Raw genomic sequence first — 15,650 nt, 5'->3', positions numbered from 1 at the left:
TTAAAGTAGTGGATGCAAAATGTAATGCAAACTATTTACATGTCTCTGCTGTTAAATAGTACAGCTATTTTCTCAGCAATACAATTAGTACTTGCATGGTATGGTCTCAAACACAAAGAGTGAAATGATGCAATTAACCCCATAGTCTGGGTTAGTTGTAACATGTCCTGTAACACAATGACATAAGGGTACTGACAAAATCTTAATATTTAATCATTTTTATTCAACACCTTAATGCACGCACACACACACAGCTTCAGTGATCCCTTGCTCTCCTATGTAGCAGCATGGAATCACCACTCAGAGGAAGAAAATGTAGTTGTGCACCAGCATCTTCATTAGTACAGGTGTGGGGGTTTTAAAACATATTTATAGGACTTTGTTTCTGAGTGAAACAAAGTCCCAACGTGTGAGTATCAAAGTGCTGCTCTGAATATTTTCTGTTAAATATTTTGGCGGAGGTGTGGTAAATGGCTCCACTGCAGAGGAGCCATTTCAGTGACACCGGGCCTGGAGGGAGAGGTGTGTGTGTGTGTGTGTGTGTGTGTGTGTGTGTGTGTGTGTGTGTGTGTGTGTGTGTGTGTGTGTGTGTGTGTGTGTGTGTGTGTGTGGAGTCGGCCGGAAAGCTGCTCCGCAGTGGTGGTGAAAGATGGTGTGAGGACAAATCTCTGTTCACAAATCTCAAACATGAAAAGTGTTAAGTGTCGTGACTATGCTTACGATATAAACTCATAATTAATGATAAACAGAATGCCATCAACAGTCCGTTCACTCAAAAATACACAGAATATTTGAACATGCAAACAATTAAAAAAAAGGTTTAAGTAAGGCGTAAGTGCTTCTGTAATGCACGGCTGGGTTGTTGATGAACAGTGGCATGTGACTCGTGGTCTAGTTGACCACAAGTGCAGCGTCGTCACATTTCCTGATCCAACAGACTCAAGTGAATCAGTTCTCCATTTGTGTCCAGCATTATGAGAACTGTCCTCTCTCTTGTTAAAAAGAATATTTTCACAATGGTATATGTGTATTTATGCCCCTGAAGTCTTTTTTTCTGTATGTATGAATATCCAGGAACAAAAAAGAGGCACAATTACAGTAGTTCCCTTTCCCTCAACACAGAGTAAGATGAAGTTTAAGTTTTAAATCAATAAAAAAACATTAGCTGAAAACTAGATTTCGACACTAAAGCTGATTTCCGGAAGCTAATAACAACCCTCTTTAATTGTGACACAATATAAAATAATCGCCATCAAGGTGTTCTCAATAAATGCTGCCATACAGTGTGTTTGGGTCCCATAAATATGCATCACTTCTCCTTTAGTCCTCTCCAGTTTTTCTGAAACCTCTAAAAGGACCCTTACTGGATTCAGACGCCTTGGTCGGGAGTCAGACCCCCAACCTGAAGTTGCAAAGGCATGTAGTGTTGTGCTGCATGTGCTGCCAGACACTCATGGAGTGCAGGTAGTTTCTTTAGCCAGTAGGCATGAATCGTGTCAGGGTCTGGTGATGTCCTTCTTCCATATGCTGTTCGAGTATTGCTCCAACTCAAGGCTTGGAATGGATGCTGTTCTCATATTGTTCCGACACAAACCTTGTTAATCTAGATGATGTCTGAGCTGATATAGCTTCAGTTTTGTCTCTCTTGCTCATATCCCAGGAGTAGCATGTGGGACCTAGGCTGGAAAGTGTACTGGATACACATGCCCTGGCGCATTATCTTTGCCGTTCCCAGGACTACGCTCTTCTGGACAGAGATCTCTGATATCACTCCTGGGATCTGCTGGAGCCACTGGCTCAATTTGGGGGGTAGCTGCCCCGATGCTGCAGTTATCACACTAGTACTGTTGCCTTCACCATCCACATCTTCTCAAGCTCCCCCCTCAGCCCTTGATATTTCTCGGGCTTCTAGAGTTCCCTTTTGCTGATGTTGCTTTCACTGGGTATAGCTGGGTGAAAACTTTAGGGGGATTTAGATAAAGGGGAGAGAGTAATTGAAAACGTATTTATTTAGTTATTTATTTATAAGTAAATAAGGTGGAAAAACACTAAACACTCACTCAGAATATGATACATGCCATCCAAAGCCCCCAACACACATCTGCGTCATCCACGCATCTATTCCAGTAGAAGAAGCAGGAAGGGCCCAGATGGGTTTCCCATAGCTAAGGGGTGAGAGTCCCAGAGGACCAGAGGTAGTCGACCCCGCTAGAGGCTGGCTGCCCTGGTCCGAGAACAGGGTCAAAGGGCCACAGGTGCCCAAGAACCACCCGGCAGAGCCCCTCCCATCAAGGAGGTCCTAGCCACCCCAAGCAACCAAGGGAGCGGGTCAGTGACCACACCAGAACATCCAGCTCCCCCCGAAACCAGCAGCAAACTGGGACGGTGCCCCAAAAACTGCCTGTAGCCCCTCATCCCGGGCAGGGTGTGTGAAACAGGTGTAGGGATTCCCCTTTATAAACTCAGAACCTTTGTTATCACTTGTGGCCACTAGAGGCCGCTGTCCTCCCTAAGAAGGAGCTCATACAGGACTAGCTGAAGTAGCATTTTATGAAAGCAGACAGACATAATGTATCACACAAGAAAGTTTTTTTCTGTTTTTACAATGACGACCCAAACTAATAGTAAAACAGTGCTTTGGTTGTTGCAAATTAAGAGTTTTAACAAGCAGCAGTACACTGAGTCAACCCTCTGTGGGTCAATAACATCCACAGCAAAGTGAGGATAATTTCATTGCTTTCTTAATGTTCTGCTGTGGATCAAAGTGTCTGATGGACTGATGTTAGCTAACATGCGGCTGGTGTCACGGCTGGTCAGGCAGGACTTAAATGCGGGACTCAGAGCTGTGCATGTAAAGGGAGGTTTATTTACAACAGCACCAAGTGAAATATATACACATATGTACATATTTAAGGGCCTTGAGGTGACTTTTGTTGTGATTTGGTGCTAAATAAATAAAATTGAATTGAATTACAGTGATGAAGGGACACGGGCTCCAGGAAATCTAGGGGAAGGTCCAGGGCAGGGGTCCACGTCCACAGTCCTCTTCACACTGTCTGTGACTCACTCGTACTCAATCCACTCCCACGCTGAAACTCACTGACACTCATCCAAGCAGGGTCCACATGAAACAGGCAGGGATCCTGAGGATCGTTAGGAAAAACCAGGAATCACGATGAGACTCGGAGATTCACAAAGAGAGCTGGAACTACACTAACGAAGGTAAGCACAACAACCCAGCAATGAACAACAGTCCGCCGTGGCTTTAAGTAGTGGCAGAGCAATCATGCAGCAGGTGAGTGATGATGAGCAGTCGTGGAGATTGAGGCAGGGACCAGGAGGAGGAATGAAGAGGGAGAGAAAACATCCAAAACAAACGGAGCTCTAGAGAGGACCGGAGGATCAGGACACCTGGTGTGGTCTTCTGCTGCTGTAGCCCATTTACTTTGTGTTGTGCACTTAGAGCTGCTCTTCTGCACACCTTGATGGTAACAAATGGTTCCTGTTGCCTCACTATTGGCTCAAAGCAGTCTGACCATTCTCCACTGACCTTTGGCATCAGGAAGGTATTTTCCCCCAGGAAAATACAGCTCACTGGATATCTCAACTTCTTTATACCATTTTCTGTAAACCACAGAGATCATTGTTCTGGAAAATCCAAGCAGAATCAGCCTGTCTGGCATCAACAGCCACGACACATTCTATCATCTTTCTTCACCATCGTGATGCTCAGTTTGACCTGAACAGGCACACATAATAAACTGGCTGCTGAATGTATGCAGCGTGACTCTACTGGACTATACAGTTTTGGTGCCATGTTCTCAGACTGTATATATTTTCTTTGTCTGCTTTCTGCTGCATATAGTTTCACGAGTATCATTTTGCTTTTCTCAGTTTAATGATTTATATTGTCTAAAGTTTTAAATAACTGCACATTTTTGTCTAAGGAGCTTGGAAAGAAAAGCATCTGGACTGTTTTAAGTTGCTTGAAACTGGCTGAACCTTCACAGACAAACTCCCCACTTTGTTTTTGTGTCTGAACACGTTTTAGTTCACTGTACATTTCTGTGGTGCTCTTTTTAAAGTCAGCCAGGGTTTAATAAAAGTGAAAAAGTGTCTGTGTTTACATGTCATAGCACATTTAAGTTGTGCGTGTCATTTGCCTAAATGCCGCCAAAACACTGGAAAAAAATCTAACATAGACGGTTTGGAAGAATATCGTTTAACGTTTTGAGATCTTTGAAATCTTTAGGGGGTTTGGCGAAATGAGAGAGGAACTGGAAAATAGTGGAATTTCCCTTTAGAATCTCGAAGCCTGTGTTATTGCTCCCCGCCACCAGAGGCCGCTGTCCCCCTCGTTGTGCTCATGCAGCGGCACGCAGCATCAGCCCGGTCAGAGGCAGCAGAGTGTCGGGAACTCCAGCAGCTCCTCTCTATATATTTCCACTGAGGCTCTGTTTTTGGGATTCATTCATCCCCGTCAGAGCTGCTGCTCGGTCCGCCCGGACAGGATCTCCTCTTCCATCCACCCGTCCATCCACCTATCCGTGTTCACCTCCCCCTCTGCCCAGAGGTGCGCAGCGTCCGCATCTGCACCTCAGAAGGTCAGACACATTATTTTCGATCATCGGACCTGTCAACTTTTTTCTTTCTTGTTTTCCTCTCTTTCCCCCCATTTCTGTCCTCTTGATTTCATCACCGGAGGAATTACTACTGAATTCAGCGGTCACCGGTGAGTCGCCCTGCCGGTGTTTTCTCGTGAGGCGAAATCCCCGCAATATAGAGGCGTGGAAGCGATCAGACTTGTGGTCAGGCCAAGAGGTCTGATATATTAGCAGCTGAGGGAATCCTTTTAAGGAAGCTCGTGTTTCCTGAGGTGAGGTTGAGTCTCATGGGGGGGAAGTCTATCCTAAGTGTTGCTGGGATTGCTTTAAATTAACCTTAACCATAGCTTAATGTAATTTAGTCTGTGGTCTTAGTGACGTGTTGCAAGTTGGAAAAGTCTTGCAAGTCAGTTATTTAGGAAATTAAAATGGAGCAATGAAAGAGAAAGCCAGAATCCAGTTTTGTAATACAACCAAAAGAGTTCAGTCTTTATGAATATGCAGTTTCGTGTTACTCTCCCTTCTCCTTCTCCATTCGCATTCATGGGCAGCCCCGAGTACTGCAGAACAGGCCAAATCTTTATGGGAATTAGGGTCCTGTCGCCCAGCACTGGTGCCTGCCAAACTGGGCAGAAGAAGAGGGGCAAGGAAATGCTGAGTGGCTTTGATATACTGCTTATGCACTGAATTTCAATCAATTCAATCTGGACTGAAGGCCAGATAAGAATAATAATTAATTAATAAATAGTAATAATAATAATGAAAAATAAAATGCATGTACTCATTATATTTAAAACAGAGATAAATGTTGCTATATTGTGTTTATAATAGCTTAAATAACTGTATAATAGTCCTTTTTGTAAACAGAGCTGTGAAGCACTACAGTCTCTGCCTTCTGATGAAGCACTGTAACTGGTGCACTTACTAAAAAACACAAGTACAACCGACATACTCTCAGTTTTTGCTACTTAATATCCCTTGAACTGAACTTCCAAGTAGATTATGATTACATAAACACGTGTTAACCTATAAGAAAAAAAATCACCGCAACTAGTTACAATGCACTTTAATGTTAACACTAATTCATAGATAATAGCAACATATCATTAACATATAAATTAGCATGATGTCCAGAATGGGGCCATTCTGCATGGTATCGAGTTCAATGTTAAAGTTGCTCCTAAGGAAATCTCAGAGTACACACTGACTTATTTGTTAACAGGTCAAATGAGGCCAAACTTATTTACTTTAACTTGAATGAAATTTATTAGAAGAGTTGTGAAGAGTTCTGCTTTTATACTGAGCCACTCCTTCTTCTATTTATGTATCAGGATGATGATCATGTGACAGATACCCGTCACCCCTGGTTGGTGTTCCAGTGTCACCATATGGTAGAAATTTTTGGAATTTTTTTGTATAATATTAAAGCCTGGTCTGGATCGTTACTGAAAATCTAGCGTCTTTTTTCGGCTTTTACTTAACTAAAAATATAATTTAAACGTTTTCTTAGAGTCAGGGCATTGCAGAAGTATTTTCCCCACTAATTTCCCTCCAGAGGCTGCGCACCATTTCACTGTATATTCTGATGACAGGCCTGCGGTTTGCCGTCTTTCTATAGCCTGTGGTGCAGCAGGTCTCCTCCCTTGGTTTGGAGCACTGAGGTCTGTAATCTCAGTCAACCACAGCACCACCACCCAGATTCATTTCTCAGGGTAAAAATTACAAAAAGGCCAGCTGGGCACACAGTGGAAAAAAATATATACACGTGCCCAGTTTGACAGTCTGGATGAAGTCCCTGCAGAGCAGAGGTCCACGTGTCGAAATAAGCACACTGCTGCATCCTGGACAGAGGGCATCGAGTCCATCAATCATCACTCTTTGTATTTCTCTGTTAAAGTTTTTGCCTCTCCTGAAAGTAAACAAGAACAGCTTCACAGAAACACTGACAGCACTGGCTATGTAGCCAATTATGGAAAAGTTTATTAAGACAGTCTGATGAGGATCACAGGATTTGCTTTCTAATCTTGTAGTCATTTCTAATCACATGCTGTAGTTAGTGCTGACTGTTTTTAACCTTTGCCGTACACAGCGAGTTTGTCTTTCGCCTCTTTTATGTTGATTTGTTAAGAATGTTCTAATTAACGTTGAAAGTCAATTTAAAGGAATGTTGTAGAAAATACAGAAATTCACTTATTTAGTCTCCTGATGGGAGTTAGCTGAGATCGCTCATTTGTACCTATGAAGTCTGGACACCCTTAGCTTAGCTTAGCTTAAAAACAGTCTGGTGCTGTGAATTCCTAAAGCATTGCCGTTACCATGTGTTGCTCAAAAACTGTCTGAGAATGAAGTCATTCCACCCAGCCAAAAAAAGCAAAGAAAAAAGACCCTTTTCTGTAATAAACTAGATGTATAAAATGGACGTAGTTCCTGTGATGCGTCAACGGTAGCATTTTGGCTAGTTAAGACTGGTAGTGTTGCTAGTTAAGACCAGCGGTCCCCAACCTCTTTTGCACCACGGGTCAGTTTAATGTTAGACAATATTTTCACAGACCGGCCTTTAAGGTGTTACGGAGCCCCGCAGGGGACATGGGAGAAAAAAAAAATTAAGACGGACTTTTGCAAGATCTCGCAAAACAAACTCGGGATCTCGCAAAAGTTTTAGCCGCATTCTTCGGAGGCCGCCAGCTCGAAGCCGACCGGGAGATCGAGGCACGATGTGCCGGGAAAGCGGTGTTCCTCCCGGCTGTAGTAGGTCTCGACCTCCCGTTAGCTTCGAGATGGTGGGTGTCAGATCTCCGAAAACGTCGGAGCACTTTTGCAAATTTGTGATGTCTTGTAAACCGAGCAGGTATCTGACATTTACACAACTACATTCACACCTCAAAATATCTTAAAAGTGTATTTTGTGACCCAGAAAGAGTAATATTACAACTAAGTAGCTGCCGCCATTGTTGGAATGTTGCGAGATCTCGCAAAACTTTTGCGAGAACCCGAGTTTGTTTTGCGAGATCTCGCAAAAGTCTGTCTTAATTTTTTTTTCTTCCATGTCCCCTGCAGGGCTCCGTAAGGTGTCGCAGATAAATACAACAAAATAAAATGATACGACCAAGACAAAAACTGTGGTATTTTGTAAATATAATAATAAACACAAATTCACTGTGTAATTGTGTAACTTTATTAGCAGTGTCCTCCTAAAATCCGGGAAAAGACCCAGGGAAACCGAGTTAACGATAAAAACCCTGAAAATCATAAATTTCACACCCGAGCCTCAACTCTTGTGGCCTGGTACCAAACCACTCACGGACCCGCCTGATGGGTTGGGGACTGCTGGTTAAGACTAGCAACACCAGCAGAAATGCATTCATAAGCCGTATATATGCGACAAACAGACACACATGTCTGCTAACAGTACAGAACTTTATCGCTCAAGTATGTGTACACACACAATTGGGCTCAGGTTACTTCTTTGCTCTCAATGTACACTGCACAATAGGCAACAGACAATACAGACAATAGCAACATGGCACAAATAATAACACACTGGAAGCCTGGCAGATATAATGAACTGCCGGGGACATTTCTGCCCAGCCAGGTTTGGGTAGCACAGGGTGGCTGATCTGGAAATCTGTGTACGACCGTGGTCAAGAATTCCAGATGGTGGCGGTAAGGCCTGGCAGGCGCTCACTGGCTGTAGCTGCCTGTCAGTCAAAGTAAACACATCTGTAACTCTTGTATTCAGATGGATGAATTTCTCACAGAGGGCAAATACCTTAAGGAACTGAATTTTTGGCACTTCTAGTTGAACCAAAGATCATTTTTATTAACTTTAGAAAAAGTTGGGCCAACAGTTTTCACTAGTCTTTACAGCATGCTAGTTAAGCTAGACTACAGTCACGGTAAACACTCACTTGTTGAAGTAAATCCTGAGATCTTTCTTTCCCTCTTCTTATTTTCCCCATCTTCAGATTCAAGCAGTGATTTATTATCCAACAACAGTATCAGACTTCAGCTAGCCAGGTTTTTATCGGGTTTTTTTTTAAAAAAGAGCAGAAGAAAAAGAGGAGGCTCCATATTTACAAGAGACAACATGCAAATGCACCTTTGTTAGCGCTGGACGAGTGCAGTGCTAAGGTCAGCCAAGCTAGTCACAGCTTGTCTTATCTCTGTACCGCATGCAGGTGAGATGAAGTTGATAGTGATTACCACGTTTGACACATAAAGGTGGCAAACACACAGGCCGTGGTCTTTCAGAATGTGAGAAAAATTGCTCTTTAAAATGCATCCCTGCTTTACTTGTAGTGCTTATCCTGGCTCATAGTTGTTGTTTTTTTTCCTTTCTCTGGCTGATCCTATGTTTCTTTGACCTTGGATCCATGCTGAAACAACATATCATTTGTTTTTGTCTTGGCAGCCACTGGAATTTGTTCTCTGTCAGAAAAAAGCTCTACATGCGTTGAGTAAAATAGAGAGACACCTCAGCTTCACTAAAGCAGATCATCCTGTGACTTCATTGCATGACTGAGGTGTGTGCGTGTGTGTGTGTGTACATACATGTATGTTTGGATGAAGGATGGAGCAGGTGTGGAGGCCATAAAAGGCAAAACAGGAAGACGAATGGCCGAGTCGATAGGGAGACACGTCTCTGTGCTTCTCTTCTTCCTCTCAGTGGTGATTCCCTGCTGCTGCGTGGGAGAGCAAGGGATCACTGCAGCAGTGCGTGTGTGCGTGTGTGTGTGTGTGTGTGTGTGTGTGTGTGTGTGTGTGTGTGTGTGTGTGTGTGTGTGTTTTTGTGTCGTTACAGCAATGTGTGCGAGATGGGAAACAGAGGGAGAGCAAACACGAGCGTAAAAGTGAGAAACAAGGCAGAAAAAAAAGTGCTGTAACAGCCATACATATTCCCTTCATGTCCTGTTTACATTCGACTGAAGACTTTTCCTTTAGCATCTACTGTCAGTGTAAACACTGTGCGTGGAGCTAAAAGAGAAGCTTTTATCTCCCTTTAGAGCACTGTTGTTATGGATGTTACTAATTCTTATAGCTAGCATTTGATGGAGTGAATAAGCATTTTAGAAGACAGAGGGTGTGTTTTACAGAAGTAGCAGCAGGTCTGGTGCACAGCTAACTCCAGTATCAGTAGATACTCATGTCCCCTCAAACTTTTATAATGCAGGTGTTAGATAGACACCAATAACAAAACAGATTAGATAGCTCAGATTAGATTAGTGAATGTCCGTCTCTCTATGTTAGCTCTTTCAAAGACTGGCGACCTGTCCACAGTGTACCCTACCTCTCACCCTGGAAGCGTTGGAATGACCAAAATATAATATCCCAGAGGTGTTCTGTTGAATTTGGGTCAGAAAGACTTGGGGGTTCGTCAGTGGTATCACTTCCTTTATCCTCTAGGACAGGGGGGACAACTCCAGGCCTCAAGGCCCGGTGTCCTGCAGGTTTTAATTATCACCCTTGATCAACACACCTGAATCAAGTATTAGTTCGTTACCAGGCCTCTGGAGAACTTCAAGACATGCTGAAGAGGTCATTTAGCAATTTGAATCAGCTGTATCTGATTAACCCCCAAGGAGGCCATTTACGTGAAAAGGGAAAGACCATCTCTGAATCGAGGAGGGGCCTAAGGGTACATCTTTCGCATCTTACAATGCTGTGATTGCAGCCATTCCCCAGCTCTCTGTGAATGGGACTCCTGGCCATTCATCAGTGGTTGTTGATCAATGGTCATGAGAATTTGCATAATTATGATTAAGGAACTGACCTCCCAGCCCATTGTTCCTTCAGTGGGCTGGTTTCAGTCATTATGCAAATGTCCTGTTTATAAGATTGAAACCTGCAGTCAGCTGAGACTGAAGACGTCACTTGGATGATGACGAAACGTTTCTCCCACAAAACGCTACGTCCAGATGAACAGAATCAACTTTTGGAGATTTACTTACCTGGATGATTGAGAATGCATCAAGATGAATCAGCTGTACTGGATCAAGGACACATCTAAAACCTGCAGGACCCCGGCACTCGAGGCCTGGAGTTGCCTACCTCTGCTCTAGGAACACGAAGCTGGGCATTGTTGCGCACCACGAGGAATCCAGGACCCACTGCACCGGCATGGGCTCTGACAACGGGTCCAAGAGTTTTATTCTGATAACTAATGGCAGCCATTGCGCTGCAGGGTGTGGTTGCACAGCATGTAGAGGTTTGTGAGTCTCTCCATGGGAAAAATGTCGGTGTTTGAGCGGTATATTATGGTACACAGCAAACTAAGGAAGCGATGAGTCTTTAAACAGACAGGAGTTGTTTTTGGTTGTTAGTATAATTTCATATCTGATGGCTCCATATCATAGTGTTTACCTAATATGCAAAAGATCCCTGCTGCGAGATCACGATGAGACTGTAAAAAGTCTCCCAACTTAAATATGTGGAACTATGTAAAACCCTGTGAGCAACAGAGTAGCCAAAATAAGTTTCTAGTGTTATTTCATATCTGATCTTCTACAGAGCTTGTTTAACAGGTGGGATCTAAGTGCCGTTTGATTGTGATTACACTGATAAGCGTACGTGCTGTCAGTTTCACAAAAAAAACCTCGGTTAGAACGCTCGTCTTCAATGCCATGTTTTTGCTTCCTACTGCGTCGGATAGACAGAGGGGAGAGACTGTGGTTCCACCATTTACTATACATAGGACGACCACGTTATCAACATAGATGGCAAAACAGATGGATGTTGCTACAGTGGTGTCACCCACTGGTTTGTCAGGTCCCGTTTTTGCTCTTGGCTCTTTCAAAGGAAGAGTACCCAGCCACTGGTACAGATATGTGGACGACACCTGGGTCAAAATCAAGACACAAGAAGTGGAATCCTTCACTGCGCACATCAACGCTGTGGATAAAAACATCAAGTTCACCAGGGAAGACACAAAGGACAACTGTCTGCCTTTCCTGGACTGCGCTGTGCACATTGAAGAGAACAGCAAACTCAACATCGAAGTTTACCGGAAGCCCACACACATGGACCAGTACCTCCTCTTTGACTCCCATTACCCTTTGGAACACAAACTTGGAGTAATTAGGACCCTACACCACCGGGCAGAACATGTTCCCTCTAAGCCTGAAGGGAAAAAGAAGGAACGCACACATGTAAAGGAAGCACTCAAAACGTGCGGCTATCCTAAATGGGCGTTCTTAAAGTCAGCAAAGAGGCACAGAAAAGAAGACCAGACACCAGCGAGGGAGGATAAGAAGGACAGACGCAACAACATTGTCATCCCCTATGTAGCCGGTGTATCAGAGAAACTCAGGAGAGTTTTCTCCAAGCATGACATCCCAGTGTATTTCAGACCCAGCAACACGCTCAGACAGAAACTGGTTCACCCGAAAGACAAAACGCCAAAACACAAACTTAGCAATGTGGTGTATGCTGTACAGTACAGCGAGGAATGCTCAGACATTGGAGAGACCAAACAGCCACTTCACAAGCACATGGCACAACACAGAAGAGCCACCTCCACAGGACAAGACTCAGCAGTCCATCTGCATCTTAAGGATAAAGGACACTCTTTCGAGGATGCCAATGTTCACATTTTGGACAGAGAGGACAGATGGTTTGAAAGAGGAGTGAAAGAAGCCATCTATGTCCACTGTGAGCGACCATCTTTGAACAGAGGCGGGGCTTACGACACCAACTCTCTGCCATCTATAATCCAGTTTTGAGATCCCTTCCCAGACGCCTTAACGCCCACTCACATCCTGGGCCATCTGACCTCAGGAATTCGCATGATAAGGTGGGGCCAGGTTTCACAATGAACACACCCGAAACTCTGGCTGATTGGGACCCACGCCCAGTTTCACACCTTGGCTCAGGCGATTAGAGGATCATCAGGGGGTCCTTTTGTCCCTCTGCGGGGGGATACTCCCACTAGGTTTATATCTGGGACTCTTCACCATTTGACCTTAGAACTGAAGAAGCTTCTCGGATGAGAGGTGAAACGTCTTCAAGCAACTTAAAGAAGTCCAGACGCTTTTCTTTGCAAGCTCCTTTGACTACGATGACCTGGATGACTGAGAACCTTCACAGACATGTCCCGTTTTAAAGCCTTGATGTGAGTGCTGTGTCGACACGTTGTTTACTGGAGCAACTAACCAGCCAACTGCTCAGAGTGTCCTTTAAAACAAAGACTAAACAAGATGAACTGGCCTGTCTCTAAAAGCAGCCACACACTTAATCAGAACTTTAAGCCTTAATAGCATTTAATTGGGTGGGTCATGTGAAAAATGTACCCCTATACTGTTTGTTTTAAACCAGGTTGTAAACATGCTTCCTCTGTCTTAAAGACATGGGAGTCTGTGACTTGATTTTAGACCCAGCCTTAATGACTGTTTAAATGTGGCAGTTTCATTCATTCTAAGCACTCAGGAAATAAAGGTTGCATCACCGAGGCAGTGATATTAATATTGGTTGGAGATGTAATGACACGTTTCAAACTTGAACAGTGGGAGAATGCCACTCAGGGTTAAACTCAGTCATTCATCTTTGTCCTCGAAACTGCCAAACACCACAAACTTAGCTGGGAGGACAGAACACAACGTCATTATTGCTATTACAGCAGCGGTTTTGCTCACTGCTTTGACTGTGCTGTGTGGTTATCGGAGCCACATCAGCAATGACCGAAACAAATATTTAAAGATGCTGGCAGCTGCCGTGACACCACCCGCCGAGTAGGAGACGTAGACAGATGATCGATCTCCACTTGGGTCACACAGAGCGGCACGCTGTCACACCATATATAGACATATGTGTGTTGCTATGAAGGGGAAAAGGTTAGTTTAAAACATATGTGTGTGTTTAAGCGTCTGCCTGGAGTAAAGGAGAAGAAAACTGGATGCTGGCCACTTAATAATTTCAGCCAGTGTGAAGTTGGGTGTGTGTCAGTGCCAGCAACATATTAACCAAGCACAGCTTTTATTTAACTGGGCACACGAACGTGTGATCCGGTTTCAGCTTTCTCTCATTTTCCTGCTGTAGCTCATTTCAGCCAACAAAGAGCGAGAAGTCCAGTCCAGTCTGTGCTTCATGTAATGTACACAACGGTGACTGACGATAAATCTGTTCAAAAACTTGGCTGACAAACTTCAGCACGCTATAAATGGCTGTCTTAATTATTGAACGGCAAAGTTATGTGGTGTTAAATTAGAGTGTACATTTAAAAATAATTCACAGAACAAATTACTGTTGTCTCTTGACATCTGCCTGTTCAACATCATTCTGTTGTAGATTTGCTGCTCTGCTTGGGATCATTGTCGTATTGCATGATCCAGGGTTTAGCTGTTGGCCACACATTTGACTCTCGTATACTTGGTGTACGGAGGAGTTCGTGGGTGGCTCGGGGACTGCAAGGTGCCCAGGTCTTGTAGGTGCAGAACAAGCTCAAATCATCACCCCTCCACCACCGTGCTGGACACCTGGCATGAGATCTTTGTGTTTCTTGCTAATTGTGGTGCTGTGCAATATTATTGCAGTACCTTGTAGTACCATATCACCCTATTAGAGCACTTCGCTCTCGCACTGCAGGCCTACTTGTTGTTCCTAGAGTATTTAAAAGTAGAATGGGAGGCAGAGCCTTCAGTTTTCAGGCCCCTCTTCTGTGGAACCAGCTTCCAGTTTGGATTCAGGAGACAGACACTATCTCTACTTTCAAGATTAGGCTTCAAACTTTCCTTTTTGCTAAAGCATATAGTTAGGGCTGGACCAGGTGACCCTGAATCCTCCCTTAGTTATGCTGCAATAGACGTAGGCTGCCGGGGATTCCCATGATGCACTGGGTGTTTCTTCTTCACTCACTATGTGTTAACAGACCTCTCTGCATTGAATCATATCTGTTATTAACCTCCGTCTCTCTTCCACAGCATGTCTTTCTTCTCTCACCCCAACCAATCACAGCAGATGGCCCCGCCCCTCCCTGAGCCTGGTTCTGCTGGAGGTTTCTTCCTGTTAAAAGGGAGTTTTTCCTTCCCACTGTCGCCAAAGTGCTTGCTCATAGGGGGTCATATAATTGTTGGGTTTTTCTCTGTATGTATTATTGTAGCGTCTATCTTACAATATAAAGCGCCTTGAGGTGATTGTTGCTGTGATTTCACGCTGTATAAATAAAATTGAATTGAATTATTACCACTTTAGTTTCATGTGTCCCAACGCCACTGATCCATAAGCCTTATGATTTGTTCAGATCGAAGTTTGCAAACTAAGCTGTGTTGACATGTTCTGACCCTATGTTCCGTAAAACCTTCCAAAAAAGCCACACTTGCTCAGTGTTTTTCTAATTCTACTGTCATGGACTTTAACATTCAACATGCTGACTGAGGCCCGTAGAGTCTGAGATGTAGCTCTTGGCTTATTACACTTTCTCTGAGCATGGCACAGTCTGACCTTTGAGTAACTGGGGAGACTGTCACTTGCCAGAGTTTTTTCACCTCATGTTGTATCAAAGCTGACTAACACACAGCAGGATTAACTGAGGCGTTACTCCTCCTGATCACTGGCATCAGGTGACTGAGAGCTGGAGATCTTGGTTCCTACAGCAAGCCAAGATCTTACTTTGAGTATCATTGCACGGGTGGCAGGTATACAGGAATAGTGATTACTTCAGCGTCCATGTGTTGAAGTGTCCAAAGACAGACAGGCTGAAAAATAAAGGTAGCCCCTTCCCACCTACTGCACCTTTAACTGTGGCTTGTGGTTGACAAGCTGCACCTCTGCACTGCAGCACATTAGAATAAAGGATTTGCAAACAGATAATGTCGACAACTTTGCTTCCTAAGTAGATTTGTGACTAAGCTGTATGTTTTTCTGCACGCATCGTCGCTAAACTGCAGCGCAGTGAGAAAAAATGAAAATTATCTTTAGCTGCAGCTGCCCAGCCAAACACAGCATGACTCCCCACATAGACCTGGGGTGTTACATTCTCTCTGTCAGCATTGGTGCTAATGGGAAACACAGCAGTCTCCAGCTAGTTTGTCCCAGGATTGCTGTGAAGTCATCAAG

At 44.0% G+C, this 15,650-nt stretch overlaps 1 protein-coding gene across 2 annotated transcripts in view; it reads left to right on the top strand.

Annotated features, from left to right (window-relative positions):
* Positions 1-4,392: 4,392 nt before the first annotated feature.
* The window catches only part of rerg (RAS-like, estrogen-regulated, growth inhibitor), a 51,384-nt gene continuing 40,126 nt past the window's right edge, over positions 4,393-15,650 (top strand). The window contains exon 1 of one of the 2 annotated variants that reach the window (XM_085387404.1): positions 4,393-4,604. The gene's annotated coding sequence lies outside the window, so the exon portion shown is untranslated. Of the gene's footprint in view, positions 4,733-15,650 lie in introns of both variants that reach the window. The other variant, XM_085387405.1, reaches the window with a different exon arrangement.

Source organism: Rhamphochromis longiceps, linkage group LG17 (genome assembly GCF_057381845.1).
Source record: "Rhamphochromis longiceps isolate RC_006_pf linkage group LG17, R_longiceps_female_GT1.1, whole genome shotgun sequence".
NCBI classification, from domain to species: Eukaryota; Metazoa; Chordata; class Actinopteri; order Cichliformes; family Cichlidae; genus Rhamphochromis; species Rhamphochromis longiceps.
This window is presented reverse-complemented; position numbering and strand designations above follow the sequence as displayed.